Raw genomic sequence first — 17,234 nt, forward strand, 5'->3', positions numbered from 1 at the left:
CTCACCTCATGCACGTCACTGACAGCGTGGGAAAATTCTCACGCTGAAGCGCTGAGTGCAGGAAAATTTTCCCACGCTGTCAGTGACGTGCATGAGGTGAGCCGAGTTCATTGGACATGAACTCGGCTCATCTGGATGCCGTCACAGAGAGACACTGAGGAGCGCAAGCAAGCCTGCACTTCTCAGTGTCTGCAGGATGACAGGCTGGATGGCAGCGTTCTGCTGCGGTCCAGCCTGTCATCTCGATGTAGCAGAGCTGAATGAAGCCGTCCTGGGAACCATGGAAAGGTGGAAAGGTAAGGATGAGGTTGCTTTATTATTTTTCTTTTATTGCAGGAGATCGTGGGCTTCAGCTGGAATGGGGGTGATTGTAAGTATGGTTTAATTTAGAACAATAAAGAATTGTGTGTTTATTTCAATTAAAGGACTTTATTCTGGGTGTTTGTGTTTTTTTTTTTAACTTTGACTATGGGGTTAGTAATGGGGGTGTCTTATAGACGCCTCTCCATTACTAACCTGGGCTTGATGTCAGCTGGCATTATAAGCTGACATCAACCCCAACCCTATTACCCCACTGCCACCGCTACAGGGCAGTGGAAGAGCGAGGCTAAGTGCCAGAATTGGCGCATCCTATGGATGCGCCATTTCTGGGGTGGCTGATGGCTGGTATTTCTAGCCTGGGAGGGGGCCAATATTCATGGCACCCTTCCTGGGCTATTAATATCAGCCCCCAGGTGTTTGCCTAGCCTTTGCTAGCTATTAAATTAGGGGGGACCCCACGTCATTTTTTTGAGGGGGTCCCCCATTTTAATAGCTAGTAAAGGCTAGGTATTCAGCTGGCGGCTGATATTAGTAGCCTGGGAAGCTCCGTGGGTATTACCCCCTTCCCAGGCTTCAAACATGTGCCCCAGCCGTCTGCTTAACCTCCGCTAGAGACTAAAATTAAGGGGAACCCCACGCCAATTTTTTTTTAAATAAATCCTTTATTTTAACACTAAATGACAAGTACAGTAATCAACACTGTCACTGTACTTCATATATATGTGACTGACATGTTTCTATCTATATAATCTATGTGTGATTCTCTATTCCTTCTATTCTAAATTGTCGGGTACAGATGCTGAATTGCCGGCCGGCTTTTTTAAAGAGACGGTGCATGAAAACACTAATATTTTTAAAGAAATCCTTTACACTAAATGACAAGTACAGTAAGCAACACTGTCACTGTACTTCATATATATGTGACTGACATGTTTCTATCTATCTAATCTATGTGTGAAGCTCTATTCTGTCTGTTATAAATTGTCGGGTACCGCAGCTGAATTGCCGGCCGGCTTTTTTAAAGAGACAGTGCATGAAAACACAATTATTTTTTTAAATAAATCCTTTACCCTAAATGACAAGTACAGTAAGCAACACTGTCACTGTACTTCATATATATGTGACTGACATGTTTCTATCTATCTAATCTATGTGTGAAGCTCTATTCTTTCTGTTGTAAATTGTCGGGTACCGGTGTATGCCGCTGATGAATTGCCGGCTTTTCACGTAATACATTCTACATTATTCTTAGTTGTTTTACTTCATGTAGAATTAACCTACAAGGAAAGAAAGGGTTTATTTTCATTCCGATATTTGTGTCCCATTGACTTGCATTGGTTTCCTGTATCGGAATCGGCGATATCCGATACTTTTTGGGTATCGGTCCGATCCAATCCGATACGATATTTCCTGATATCGGAAGGTATCGCTCAACACTATCCTTAACATATTTCACAGGAAAGCACTTTCACTTTCGTTTTTGAACGTTTTATTTTGAGCCTGTAAAAGTGGCTTAATACCTCTGACCACGTTGTTGACAGCAGTGACCTGGGGGTCAGAAATGCTTCCTGGGGCGATCCCCATGCTGTCCCCATGTCATTTGAGCACTGTCACTATCGTTTTGGGCACTTGTTAGGCTTTTAAAAGACTGCCGGGGGAGCCGCCGCAAAAATGCTCGAGTCTCCCATAGACTAACATTGGGCTCGTTGCTTGGGTCGAGCACCCGAGTATCACGACGAGCTCGGCCCGAGCTTCAAGCACCCGAGCATTTTAGTGCTCGCTCAACACTAATCAGCACATAACGGACTACCACTGGCCTGACCACCCTGAGCCACGGAACTGGGTTGCCACTACTACTCCCACGGTTTGCCTATTGCCCGGATCCGAGTGCCCCACGGCCCAGGGGGCGAGTCAGTTGCAATTGAAGGAAACATGAATGGGGCCAAGTGCAGAGATATCCTGGATGAAAACCTCTTCTAGAGTACTCTGAACCTCAGACTTGGCCGAAAGTTCACCTTCCAACAAGACAATGACCCTAAGCACACAGCTAAAATAACAAAGGAGTGGCTTCAGAACAACTCTGTGACCATTCTTGACTGGCCCAGCCAGAGCCCTGACCTAAACCCAATTGAGCATCTCTGGAGAGACCTGAAAATGGCTGTCCACCAACGTTTATCATCCAACCTGATGGAATTGGAGAGGATCTGCAAAGAAAAATGGCAGATGATCCCCAAATCCAGGTGTGAAAAAGTTGTTGCATCATTCCCAAGAAGACTCATGGCTGTACTAGCTCAAAAGAGGTGCTTCTACTCAATACTGAACAAAGTGTCTAAATAGTTATGACCATGTGATATTTCAGTTTTTCTTTTTTAATAAATTTGCAAAAGTTTCTACATTTCTGTTTTTTCAGTCAAGATGGGGTGCAGAGTGTACTTTAATGAGAAAAAAAAATGAACTTTTTAGAATTTACCAAATGGCTGCAATGAAACAAAAAGTGAATAATTTAAAGGGGTCTGAATACTTTCCGTACCCACTGCTGAATGCTTATTTAGCATTGTGAATGCAGTAACAGGGAGCGCTGATGGAGCCTCTATCTCCATACACAGCGGTCATGTGATCACTGTGTATAGGGAGGCAGTAGGAACTGCTGGGTCCTAGGAGACCCAAACAGCTCTGCTATGCTGCCAAGAAGCTGCGTTTCCTTTTTAACTGGAGCTAATATACCAGCCTCAGTTAGAAGGGAAATAAGATGAAAATAAAAATAGTTTAATCAGTTTAAGTCCTGTTACCCTCAGTCCTACTTTTCCTACTGAAGAAAAGTACTGAAAGTAGGCTAGTCAACTACAATGAAACACAGGTCACAATTGCCCTCCTTTGCCTCTAGCACTCGCATCGATAGGAAGGATGTAATTAAATATTACTCAGCTCATAGCAAGATGATGTTACCTCTAACAGTGACAATGTGTTACAATACTGGCGTAATACTGCTGGAAACCAGTGGCCGAAGGAGCATAAGCAGGAACAGCAAGCTGTAGTAGAAGTTCTTGGATGAAGCAAAGGAGTTCTAGGAAACAATCCATAGATGAATGAGAACAGTCTGTGTAAGAATGCTCAGGAGCTGGAGACTGAAACTAGGCTACCAGCTAGACACAATACTCAAGCAATGAATGAGAGATCCAGAGATCCATGTTGCTTTAAGTAGGCCCAAACAGGAATCAAGATGGATTCCGCAGGTTCAGAAATTACAAAATTAGTAAAGGGCAATTACAGAACACAACAGCAGCCTCCAGTGGTAAGGAGTGGAATTGCCACACAATTATTAAGGTGAAGAATAGCAGCCACTAGTGGTCAAACTGTAGAAGGACAACAGGAATTCTGAGTCTGACACACTGTCAGTTTGAGTTAGTTTTATGCAATGTCTACCTCCTCCACCACCATAACACAATCTTTTACATAACAAACTTTGAATTTTGTCAATGACACCTCTATCTGTTCAGCCCCTTAGTCACCTAACTCACACTGTGTTATGATTCTGGTGGAACAGGTGAAATACAATTGCTGGAGGAGCACAAGCAGGGTACAGCAAGCAGTGGCAGAAGTTATTGGATGTAGCAATGGGATTTGTAGGCATAAACCTTAGATGAATAAGAACAGTCTGGGTAAGACAGTTCAGGAACTGGAAACCGGAACTTGATTACTGCTAGACACATTGCTTAAGCAATGAGTGAATGTTCCATGTGGCTTTAAGTAGGCCCAAATAGGAAACAAAATGGCGTTCACAGGTTCAATATCGGCCATATTGGAAAAGGGCGATTGCAGAAACACAATAACAGCCTCCTCCAGTGGTAAGGAGTGGAATTGCAGCCACTAATGGTCAATCCGCTTAAGGATAACAGAATCCTGACACTGCCTCTGAAACTAAGGAAGACTTTTTATAACAACTTCTTCCAGTTGATTCATTGGATGATATGAACAGTCAGGCTTTCTACTAAGATGACTGGAGGACATGCTCAAAGGCCCAGCTTTCTTGCTGACTCTGTGAGCCATGGTGGTAATTAGTGATGGGCGAGCACTAAAATGCTCGGGTGCTCGATTCTCGGGTCCAGAAAATTGAAATGCTCGGGTGCTCGACCCGAGCAACGAGCCCATTGTAAGTCTATGGGAAACACGAGCATTTTTCAGACGCCTCCCCCCAGCGGTCTGCAGAGGGCCTAAAAATTGCCCAAATCAATGGGAGCAGTGCTCAAATTACATGAGAACAGCATGGGGAAGACCCCTGGAAGCATTTCTGACTCCCAGGTCACTCCTGTCAGCAACGATGTCAGAGGTATTATGCCACTTTTACTGACTCACAATAAAACATGCAAAAACAAAATCAAAATGGATTTTCCTAGGAAATATGTTAAGGAACATGCTTTCCAGGGTAATGACGTGTATATAAGTCAAAATAAATAACCAAAAACAAAAATACTCCTCCATACCTTGGGCTATGTTCACATGTAGCGTTTTTGATGCGTTTTGCACTTTTGCATTGCTTTCAACCGTGACAAATGCATTCACCGGGAAATGTCATTTTAACATTTTACAACCTTATCTGGCCATGTGGTGTGTGAGACATGATCAGACACATCCTGTTTCATTTATGAAGGAGGGACTCTGAAAATCACAAAGCCTATTTTTATGGGGCCATCAGGTGGCCTTTACTATTCTTAAAGGGCCAGCAGTCGGCCCTCGATATTCTTAGAGAGCCATCAGCCGGCTATGCTTTGTTGTTCCCATTACTAAAGAGTAGGTATCCTATACTGTTATTGCATATGCAGTGAGTGGCAGGTCGGACCAAAATTTGGACGCACGCCAATACACCTTTGAAAATTTGGACGCACCCCAATACTCCTTTGAAGAGACTTAGAGGAGGGCTTCCTGAAAAAAAATGCTCCCATTATTAGGAAGTGGGTCTCCCATAGTGTTGGCCTATGCAGTGAATGCAAGGGTTGCCAAAAATTTGGAGGCACTCCAATGCCCCTTGGAAGAGACGTAGAGGGTCTCATGAAAAAATGTTCCCATTATTAGGAAGTGGGTCTCCCATAATGTTGGCCTATGCAGTGAATGCAAGGGCTGCCAAAAATTGGGAGGCACTCCAATGCCCCTTGTAAGAGACGTAGAGGGCCTCATGAAAAAATGTTCCCATTATTAGGAAGTGGGTCTCCCATAATGTTGGCCTATGAAGTGAATGCAAGGGTTGTCAAAAATTTGGAGGCACTCCAATGCCGCTTGGAAGAGACGTAGAGGGCCTCATGAAAAAATGTTCCCATTATTAGGAAGTGGGTCTCACATAGTGTTGGTCTATGCAGTGAATGCAATGGCTGCCTAAAATTTCGAGGCACTCCAATGCCCCTTGGTAGAGACGTAGAGGGCCTCATGAAAAAATGTTCCCATTAGAAAGAAGCAGGTCTCCTATACTTGTAGTGCCCATGCACTAAGTGTATGGGCTGACAAACATTTACCCCAGGGGGGTATACATGAACATACTGTATAAAAATTTTTTTACGGGCATCATAAACACCCTTTAAAAAAATGATGTGGGTGTTGCATCACGGACCACGGTCACCCTGGTGATATGGTGGTGGAGGATGAGGATGAGGAGAAGGAGGAGGACAAGAGCAAATAGACAAAATCAGGAAGCGTATACCCATGTGTGGGTGTGAAAAGGTGCATGGGAATACACCTCCCAAAAAAAGACACTGGATTTGAGTTTATGTTGCGCTGCTATCATTCAGTGGTGTTGAGAAGTCTGGCCCAATCCAGCCCTTGTGCATTTTTATAAGAGTCAGCCTGTCAGCATTTTCAGTTGACAGGCGGATGCGCTTATCAGTTATAATTCCACCAGCGGCACTAAAAATCCGCTCTGATCAAACACTGGCGGCAGGGCAGGCCAGGACCTCCAAGGCGTAGAGAGCAAGTTCATTCCACGTGTCCAGCTTGGATATCCAATAATTATAATGCACAGAGGAATCACGGAGAACGTTGGTATGGTCAGCAAGGTACTCCCTCAGCATCTTCCCAAACTTTGCACTCCTTGTGAGGGTACTCCGCGCCTCAGGGCCTGTGTGATGGGAGGGACTGAGAAAACTCTCCCAGAACTTTGATAGTGTTCCCCTGCCTCTGCTGGATTGGAGTTGTGTCTCTTTCGCCTGTATTCCTTGGTTGTCCAACAAACTGTGACCTCTGCCGCCAGCGTTTTCAGATGGGAATTTTTTTAATAGTTCGCAACAAGGCCCTTCTGGTATGGCCCCAATTTTGTACACCTGTCCGCCTCAGGAATAAGACATAGAAAATTCTCCTTGTATCGTGGGTCTAGAAGTGTCACCATCCAGTAATGACTGTCACCCTAAATAGGGAGAACGCGAGAATCATGGGAAAGGCAGCATAACATAAACTCAGCCATGCGTGCCAGACTGCTAACAGGCAAGACTTCCGTGTCCTCACCAAGAAGATGACTGACCACCTCCTCACCTCCTCCTCCTCCCTGTCCTCAGGCCATCCACGGTGAACAGACGGTAAGACAGTTGTGCAGGTAGTACCGTCTATAGCGCATGAAACTAGCTCCTGTTCTTCCTCCTACTAGTCCTCTTCCTCATTGTCACTCAATCCACGTTGGGATGAGATGAGGCTGGGCTTTGTGTAATCACCCTGTATGGTTCCTTGCTCCATCTCATCGTCCTCTGGCTGCAATACATCCTCTTTGATTGTGAGCACAGAGTGTTTCAGAAGACAGAGAAGAGAGATGGTGATGCTAATTATGGCCTCATCGCCGCTCACCATCTTGGTGGAGTCCTCAAAGTTTTGGAGGATGGTACATATGTCTGACATCCATGTCCACTCCTGAGGTCTTATGTGTGGAGTCTAAACTGAATACCGATGGCCTTGTTGATGCTGGTAGTCAACAACTACCCTTTTCTGCTCACAAATCCTTCGCAACATCTGCAGTGTAGAGTTTCAACGCGTAGGGACATAACACACTGGGGTTGACTGGACTGTCACTTTCCTGCCCCTGAAGACACCAATTGCATTGTATTGTAATATGAATAATGTCCTGCATCTTTTGTACATATTGTGCCATGTGATGTTTACCTGTATAATGTGTTGTACATAGTACATAGTAATGTAGGTTGAATAAAGACCTAGGTCCATCCAGTTCAACCCTTCTCCTCCAATTGTACTCCCTACACTAACATACTAACTTATTGGGACTAGACCTCATAAATGTATTATTACCATTTTTATTATTGCTGCATTATTACAATTAAAAATTAACCCGTTTATAATTTTTTAATTAGTTTTATATTTTGTATTACTCTTCTGATTCTAGTAATGGTATTACTAAAATCCCTATGCCTAAAGCTGTTGATGCAGAAGAAAGCAAAAACACTAGGACACATTCAGCCAATTTGCATCACGGGGAAAAATTCCTTCTTAACCTCGAGAAAAGGAGATCAGTCCTAGAACCCTGGATCAAACCTAATTATGATACTAGTTATGTAATTACTATTATCGTATTAAATGTACTACTATAGGTGTAATATTTTGTCTAATTTAACTGTAGCCACAATGTTATGTGTATCGAGGAAATCGTCCAGCCCTTTTTTGGAAGCTGTTATAGTGTCGGCCATTACTACCTCTTGGGGTAGGGCATTACACAATCTGACTGCTCTGACTGTATAGAACCCTTTCCTGTTTAGGTGACGGAATCGCCAGTTGTAATGCACTGTATAGTGTTAACAGTGTACAGTATAGGGCAAGACATAGTTTAGAGCTTAAGACATAAGACAGATAGTACAGATAGTTGACTGTAGTTAGGTAGCAACATTTGGGTAGGAAAGAGTTAATGTTAGGGACTAGCCCATAGTGGGAGGGACTTAGTGGTAGGGCAAGTGACTGCTTCCTGTAGTTAGTCAGATAGGGACAAGTTCAAGTAGGAAGTGTTTCTGAGCAGTGCTGCTATTGTGATTGAACTACAGCAAAGAAGACTAAGGAACAAGGGAGTAGCTCGTCATTTTGAATGTTATAGATATATACATGTTATACTATAAGGTGCACTACAATATTGACAGTAGCAATTGTGGCCAGGGACATTACATGAAGTTTATAGCACACTGAGTAAAAAGCTTTACATTGTGACGATGCACTTCTGAAAGCAGGCCTGGGTTTTTACTCATGACACCAGCACACCAGGCAACACTTATGCACATTATTCACATCCTCTCCAATGGATATTTCCCCATCCATATCAGCAACAGGGCAGAACCTTGTGTCAGTAGTCCACTGCATGACTCCTAGTCAAATATAGCCGGGCAACCTAGTAAGCAACAATGCCACAAACATTGTGACTGTCATCCAAATTAGCAAAGTAAAGCATGCCCTCAATTTGTTCTGGCGATGTTTTTAAAAATTATAAAACTATGGAAACAAGGTTAAATTCATTGACAGGGCAGTGTGTGGGAAATTCAACTGTTCCACGTGTGGCAACCGTGTGCCGCATCAGGATCACACGTACCGGCGCTTGGGAATTCAGTTCGCATTGTTCCCAAGCGCCGGGTGCTGAATGCTGCCCTCATCAATGTCCCTTGCTCGTGCTGTGATCAGCACGAGAAAGGGACAATGTTGGGAGTAGTAGTCTGCTACTGCAGTGTCCATGTGTACAAATAATAATAAAATGATAAAATCCTTATTTTTTGGATGAAATAGATTGGGGATTCCATGGTCACATTTGAAGAGCCCCTGACATGCCATAACAACAGAAAGCCCCACAAGTGACCCTATTTTGGAAACTACACCTCTTAAGGAATTCATGTAGGGGTGTAATGAACATTTTTAACCCTCAGACGATTCACAGAATTGTATAACATTTTGCTGAGTCAATGGAAAATTAACATTTTTTCCACTACAATGTTGCTTTGGCCCCAAGTTTTCAATTTTCAGAAGGGTTAATAGGAGAATATGAAAGGTACAAATTGTTACACAATTTCTCTTGAATGCGCCAATATCCCATATGTGGTCGAAAACTACTTTTGAGGCACAGTGTAAAGCTCAGAAGGGAAAGAGCACCATATTGTATTGCAGACTTTGCTGAAAGTTTGACGGTGCTATTTCACATTGGCAGAGCCCCAGAGGTGCCAGACAGCAAAATCCCCACCTAAATAAACTCATTTTGCAGACTACACCTATCAATGAATTCATCTAGGGTTGCAGTGATCATATTGACACCACAAATGTGTCACAGAATTTTATACCTATGGGCGGTGAAGAAAAAATATTTACATTTTTGCACAAAAAAATTGTTTTAGCCCCTGATTGTACATTTTCACATGGGGGAATGGGGAAAATGGCACTAAAATCTGTCACAATTTCTGCTGAACATGACAATACCCCATATGTGGCTGTACAGTATTGCTTAGACACACGGTGAGACGCAGAATGCAATGCTATTTGACTATTGGAGAGCAAATTATCATAGAAGAATTTGTGGATTTCATATACAGAGCCCCTATGTGCCAGAAGTGCCGAATTTATCTACTGGTGTAATGACAATTTTGAATCCATAGGTGTTTGTTAGAAACAAGCAGTAGTGAATATTGCTGAGTGAAAATTGCCCAGTGCATTGTAGTGCCCAGTACATTGTAGTGCCCAGTACATTGTACTCAGCTTTAGAGATGAGCGGTGTTCGACTAGAACTGTTCGCCAATCTCAAACTCGAGCTCTTTTGGGCGGTGTTCGAGTCGTTCGACGAACCCGAACGATTTGCAAAAAATTCAGCTGTTCGAGTTTATGTTCGATAACTGTTCGTGCACCAAAAGCGTGTCCTGCATGTCTGGCGCTATTTAGAGCACCAATCATGTAGGGATTGTCTGCCACTCACTGTAATGCCACAGCCATAGTGTTTGTGGCATTACAGTGGTTGCCCAAATCGATGGGAACAGTGCTCACAGTGAAACTTGAAAAGCCGTCAATTCAGCAGCGGCATACACCGGTACCCGACAATTTAGAACAGAAAGAATAGAATATCACACATAGATTAGATAGATAGAAACATGTCAGTCACATATATAATAAGTACAGCGACAGTGTTGGTTACTGTACTTGTCATTTAGTGTTAAAGGATTTATTAAAAAAAAATATTAGTGTTTTCATGCACCGTCTCTTTAAAAAAGCCGTCCGGCAATTCAGCATCGGTACTCGACAATTTATAACAAAAAGAATAGAGCATCACACATAGATTAGATAGATAGAAACATGTCAGTCACATATATAAGAAGTACAGCGACAGTGTTGATTACTGTACTTGTCATTTAGTGTTAAAATAAAGGATTTATTAAAAAAAAAATTGGCGTGGGATCCCCGGTAATTTTAGTCTCTAGCGGAGGTTAAGCAGATGGCTGGGGCAGATGTTTGAAGCCTGGGAAGGGGGTAATACCCATGGAGCTTCCCAAGCTACTAATATCAGCCCCCAGCTGAATACCTAGCCTTTACTAGCTATTAAAATGGGGGACCCCCAAAAAAATGACGTGGGATCCACCCTATTTTAATAGCTAGCAAAGGCTAGGCAGACAGCTGGGGGCTGATATTAATAGCCCAGGAAGGGTGCCATGAATATTGGCCTCCTCCCAGGCTAGAAACACCAGCCGTCAGCCGCCCCAGAAATGGCGCATCCATAGGATGCGCCAACTCTGGCACTTAGCCTCGCTCTTCCCACTGCCCTGTAGCGGTGGCAGTGGGTAATAGGACTGGGGTTGATGTCAGCTTATAATGCCAGCTGACCCCTTTATTACCCAGTGAGCCACCGCACCAGGGCCCTGGATGAGTTGGGTACAGCGCCAGAAGATGGCGCTTCTATGAACGCGCCATTTTCCGGGGTGGCAGCGGACTGCAATTTGCAGCGGGTGGGGCCCAGAAAGCTTGGGCCTCTCTGCGCTGCGGATTCCAGCCCCCAGCTGCTGATCGTAAGTATGGTTTAATTTAGAACAATAAAGAATTGTGTGTTTATTTCAATTAAAGGACTTTATTCTGGGTGTTTGTGTTTTTTTTTAACTTTGACTATGGGGTTAGTAATGGGGGTGTCTTATAGACGCCTCTCCATTACTAACCTGGGCTTGATGTCAGCTGGCATTATAAGCTGACATCAACTCCAGCCCTATTACCCCACTGCCACCGCTACAGGGCAGTGGGAAGAGCGAGGCTAAGTGCCAGAATTGGCGCATCCTATGGATGCGCCATTTCTGGGGCGGCTGACGGCTGGTTTTTCTAGTCTGTAGGGGGCCAATATTCATGGCACCCTGCCTGGGCTATTAATATAAGCCCCCAGCTGTCTGCCTAGCCTTTGCTAGCTATTAAAATAGGGGGGTCCCCCATTTTAATAGCTAGTAAAGGCTAGGTATTCAGCTGGGGGCTGATATTAGTAGCCTGGGAAGCTCCGTGGGTATTACCCCCTTCCCAGGCTTCAAACATCTGCCCCAGCCGTCTGCTTAACCTCCGCTAGAGACTAAAATTACGGGGAACCCCACGCCAATATTTTTTTTTAATAAATCCTTTATTTTAGCACTAAATGACAAGTACAGTAATCAACACTGTCACTGTACTTATTATATATGTGACTGACATGTTTCTATCTATCTAATCTATGTGTGATGCTCTATTCTTTCTGTTATAAATTGTCGGGTACCGATGCTGAATTGCCGGTCGGCTTTTTTAAAGAGACGGTGCATGAAAACACTTTTATTTTTTTTAATAAATCCTTTAACACTAAATGACAAGTACAGTAAGCAAAACTGTCACTGTACTTCTTGTATATGTGACTGACATGTTTCTATCTATCTAATCTATGTGTGATGCTCTATTCCTTCTTGTCTAAATTGTCGGGTACCGGTGTATGCCGCTGCTGAATTGCCGGCCGGCTTTTTTAAAGAGAGTGTCTTCTGAGCAGTTTGTCAGCTTTTGGACACCTTTGAAGGTGTTTTCTCTGTGTTTCTATGTGTTTTTGTTTGCCTGCCATTGGTTTTAACGGTGTTCAACGGTGTTCGACGGTGTTCTAAGGTGTTCCACGAACAGTTCCACGAACATCCCGGTGTTCGACGAACCGAACCGAACCCGAACACTACGGGGATGGCTCAACACTACTCAGCTTGTGCTTCTGGAGACATGGACCCTGTAAATTAAGAGACGCCAAAAGTTTGGATGCTAAATGTGGTTTAGGCACACTGTGCGACTCTGAAGGGAGGGGGGCATTTGGATTTGGGAGCGCAGAATTTGCTGGTTTTCTTTTTTTGGGGACAAGGAACCATAGTCCTTTTCCAGAGCCTTTGTGCTACCAGTAACATGGAAGCCCCATATATTTCCATTAACGGATGACGGATCTGATTGGGGACTTGCTTTTTTGTGGATTGAGCTGAAGCTTTTATTGGGAAAATTTTACAAAAAATTTTGAATCACATTTATCCTGTGAAAGAAAAACAAAATCAGTCAACTCACCCACTTGATTGTGCAAAGCGTGGAATCAGCTGTGCTGCAGGGCTCCAAACGAAACACAGGGAAAAATTATTCGAGCTTCAGATAAAAAGTCAAGCTTTACTAGAAAAGTTTTAAAAATAGTTTCATGACCAACAGTCACCGACCTTGTCCAGAATATATGTTATATGCAGAAGCACTTCAAACTACTGTCCTTATTCATTGCATGACTGTTGGTCATGAAACTATTTTTAAAACATTTATCCTGTGCTCTACACTGAACACTTACATCGGGGTTTTCATCTAAATATTTGAATGATGTGATTCAGATGAAACCCCTGAGGGATCCATTCACTATAATGAGGCAGTAGAATTACTCTGGACTCCATCTAGCCTCTGTTCAGGGGTGTTCTTTTCAGAAGTGCACAAAACTCTGGCCGACCATGCTTTTATGCACACTTAAAAAGACAGACCCTGCGGATCATAGGCCATAGTATTTCAATCTGCCTCATTATAGGTAATCTTCCACCAGGGGTTCCATTTGAATCATATATTTCAGAGATTTACACGGAAGTTCCAGTGCACGCACTTAGCACAGAGGGCAGGATAAATGTGAACCGAGCCTTACTGCAATTTTTGCGAGGCCGAATGAACAAATGAATAGCTGAATGTAAAGTGACCGCCAGCTGTAGCCATGACTGTGCTGCTGCTCTATAATGCACCGGCACTTTAAAGGGAAATCGTGTCCAAGTCCCAATGTCTTATCATGTGTGGGGTGGATCACACTCACTTGTAGGACACAAACCTTCGCCGTCTCCATGCCTCCATCTTCAGGAGCCACCGCACATAGATGAAAGGACACCCGTTTGGTTTCAACAACCAAAAATTTTCTGAACAGTTCAAGTTCATCAGATAGCAACACACAGTATTGGGCCCCACACTTCCCGATCCTTCTTTCCTTAGCACAGCACACCCTCATACGGATACAGCACTCTTCATAGTGACCATACCGAGCCCTGAGCTCTGGACATTTCAGGAATGTCCTCAAGGGATGCTAGTATGGCCTTCCACTGCCATAAACGATAGATTCTTGCTGACGCTAGCAGCCCACTGCACTTATCTTATGTCCTAGATTCTAATCTGTATCTCTACCCTATGCTGTACACTACCATATCACAGTCTATTTACAATATATACTAAAACTGCAGTACCTAGTTTACATTTCACATAACACAATATATGTATAAAACGCATGACATTATCTAAATGACGCGATTTGTGTCAGGAGTAGGAACATGACAGTACAGTCCAACATTCTTACAGGATCATAGGCCACAGTGTCTGCATCTGCCTCATTTTAGGGAATCTTCCGCTAGAGGTTCCTTCTGAATCGCATATTTCAGAGATTTACGCGGAAACCCCGGTACAAGCGCTCAGCGCAGAGCGCAGGATAAATGTAAACTGAGCCATACTGTGATCTTTTTTGAGGCAGAATAAACAAATGAACAGCAAGTCAAGAATTGTTGTTATTTATTTTTTACACAGTTCCTCGTGCGGTATAAGTGATTAGATGACTTTATTCTTCGGGTCGGTGCGATTACAGTGATACCAGATTTATATTTTTTTTTTATGTTTGGCTGCTGTCACACACTAAAAGATGCTTTTTTTTGCAAAACAAAGTTTTTGCATCGCCATATTTTGAGAGCTACAGTGGTGGCCAAAAGTATTGGCACCCCTGCAATTCTGTCAGATAATACTCAGTTTCTTCCTGAAAATGATTGCAATCACAAATTCTTTGGTCTTATTATCTTCATTTAATTTGCTTGCAAGGAAAAAAACACAAAAGAGAATGAAGCAAAAATCAAATCATTGATCATTTCACACAAAACTCCAAAAATAGGCAAGACGAAAGTATTGGCACCCTCAGCCTAATACTTGGTTGCACAACCTTTAGCCAAAATAACTGCGAACAACCGCTTCCGGTAACCATCAATGAGTTTCTTACAATGCTATGCTGGAATTGTAGACCATTCTTCTTTGGCAAACTGCTCCAGGTCCCTGATATTTTAAGGGTGCCTTCTCCAAACTGCCATTTTGAGATCTCTCCACAGGTGTTTTATGGGATTCAGGTCTGGACTCTTTGCTGGCCACCTTAGAAGTCTCCAGTGCTTTCTCTCAATCCATTTTATAGTGCTTTTGGAAGTGTGTTTTGGGTCATTGTCCTGCTGGAAGACCCATGACCTCTGAGGGAGACCCAGCTTTCTCACACTGGGCCCTACATTATGCTGCAAAATTTGTTGGTAGTCTTCAGACTTCATAATGCCATGCACACGGTCAAGCAGTCCAGTGCCAGAGGCAGCAAAGCAACTCCAAAACATCAGGGAGCCTCTGCCATGTTTGACTGTAGGGACCGTGTTCTTTTCTTTGAATGCCTCTTTTTTTCCTGTACACTCTATGTTGATGCTTTTTCCCAAAAAGCTCTACTTTTGTCTCATCTGACCAGAGAACATTCTTCCAAAACGTTTTAGGCTTTCTCAGGTAAGTTTTGGCAAACTCCAGCCTGGCTTTTTTATGTCTCGGGGTAAGAAGTGGGGTCTTCCTGGGTATCCTACCATACAGTCCCTTTTCATTCAGACACCAACGGATAGTACGGGTTGACACTGTTGTACCCTCAGACTGCAGGGAAGCTTGAACTTGTTTGGATGTTAGTCGAGGTTCTTTATCCACCATCCGCACAATCTTGCGTTGAAATCTCTTGTCAATTTTTCTTTTCCGTCCACATCTAGGGAGGTTAGCCACAGTGCCATGGTCTTTAAACTTCTTTATGACACTGCGCACAGAAGACACAGGAACATTCAGGTCTTTGGAGATGGACTTTTAGCCTTGAGATTGCTCATGCTTCCTCACAATTTGGTTTCTCAAGTCCTCAGACAGTTCTTTGGTCTTCTTTCTTTTCTCCATGCTCAATGTGGTACACACAAGGACACAGGACAGAGGTTGAGTCAACTTTAATCCATGTTAACTGGCTGCAAGTGTGATTTAGCTATTGCCAACACCTGTTAGGTCCCACAGGTAAGTTACAGGTGCTGTTAATTACACGAATTAGAGAAGCATCACATGATTTTTCAAACAGTGCCAATACTTTTGTCCACCCCCTTTTTTAGGTTTGGTGTGGAATTGTATCCAATTTGGCTTTAGAACAATTCTTTTTGTGTTTTTTCATTGAAGAAAAATTAAATGAAGATAATAATGCCAAAGAATTTGTGATTGCAATCATTTTCAAGAAGAAACTGAGTATTATCTGACAGAATTGCAGGGGTGCCAATACTTTTGGCCACCACTGTATAATTTTTTTATATTTCTGCCAACAGAGTCATGTGAGGGCTTGTTTTTTTGTGGGACGAGTTGACGCTTTCATTGCTACCATTTTCGGTCACATAACATTTTTTAATCGCTTTCTATTCCAATGTTGGGAGGCAGAATGAACACAAACCAGCAATTCAGGAAATGCTTTTAGTTTTTTTTTAAGCCGTTCACCATTAAAAGTGATAAGACAGCTTTATTCTTCTGGTCAGTACAATACAGCGATACAGCGGGACAAGATGACGTTTTCAGTGATACAATTTTTATTTACAATTACATTTTATTTTCATTTACATTCATCTTGTTTATCACATTTTATTGCACTTTTTGTTCAGCAGTGTAATGAAAAAGCATAGTTTTTTGCCACGTTTTTCATTTATTTTTTTACGGTGTTCACTGAAGAGGCTAACTAGTATGACAGTTTTATAGGTTGGGTCGTTCTAGACATGGCGATATCATATATATGTACTTTGTTTATTTATTTTTTTTACATAAATATATGTATTTATTGGATTAATGTTTTTTTTATTTTTTTTTGTTCTTTATTTTGTGATTTTTTTTAATATTTCTATTTTGTAAAACTTTTTTCATTATTTTTACCTTGTCCAAGTATGGTACATCAACTATCCCTAACCTGATCGATGAACTAATACTCTGCAATGTTTTTACACTGCAGGCTATTAGCTTAGTGCATCGCACGCAGGGAGGAGGCGAGGAAGGAAGGAGGGAGGAAGATCAGTAGGAGCTTACAGGCCACAGTACCTGGGTGACCCCAAGGCCATCTTACGGCCCGGGGTCACCATGGAGATTATCAGCACAACATGATTGCAATCGTGTTGTTCCGATCGGAACAGAGAGGGAGCTCCCTCTGCAACCCGATCGATGTCGCTGTCACTATTGACAGCGGCATCAGAGGGATTAAACGCCCGTGATCGGCGCTAGCACCGATCGTGGGCATTGCTGCAGGGTGCCAGCTCTTATATAGCACTTACATCCGCTTTTGATCGTGCCAATGCTCAGAGTACGCCTGAGCAATAGTCACAACGTACCTG

Source organism: Phyllobates terribilis, unplaced genomic scaffold (genome assembly GCF_046119375.1).
Source record: "Phyllobates terribilis strain yellow unplaced genomic scaffold, ASM4611937v1 Scaffold_9__5_contigs__length_417890890, whole genome shotgun sequence".
NCBI lineage: Eukaryota > Metazoa > Chordata > Amphibia > Anura > Dendrobatidae > Phyllobates > Phyllobates terribilis.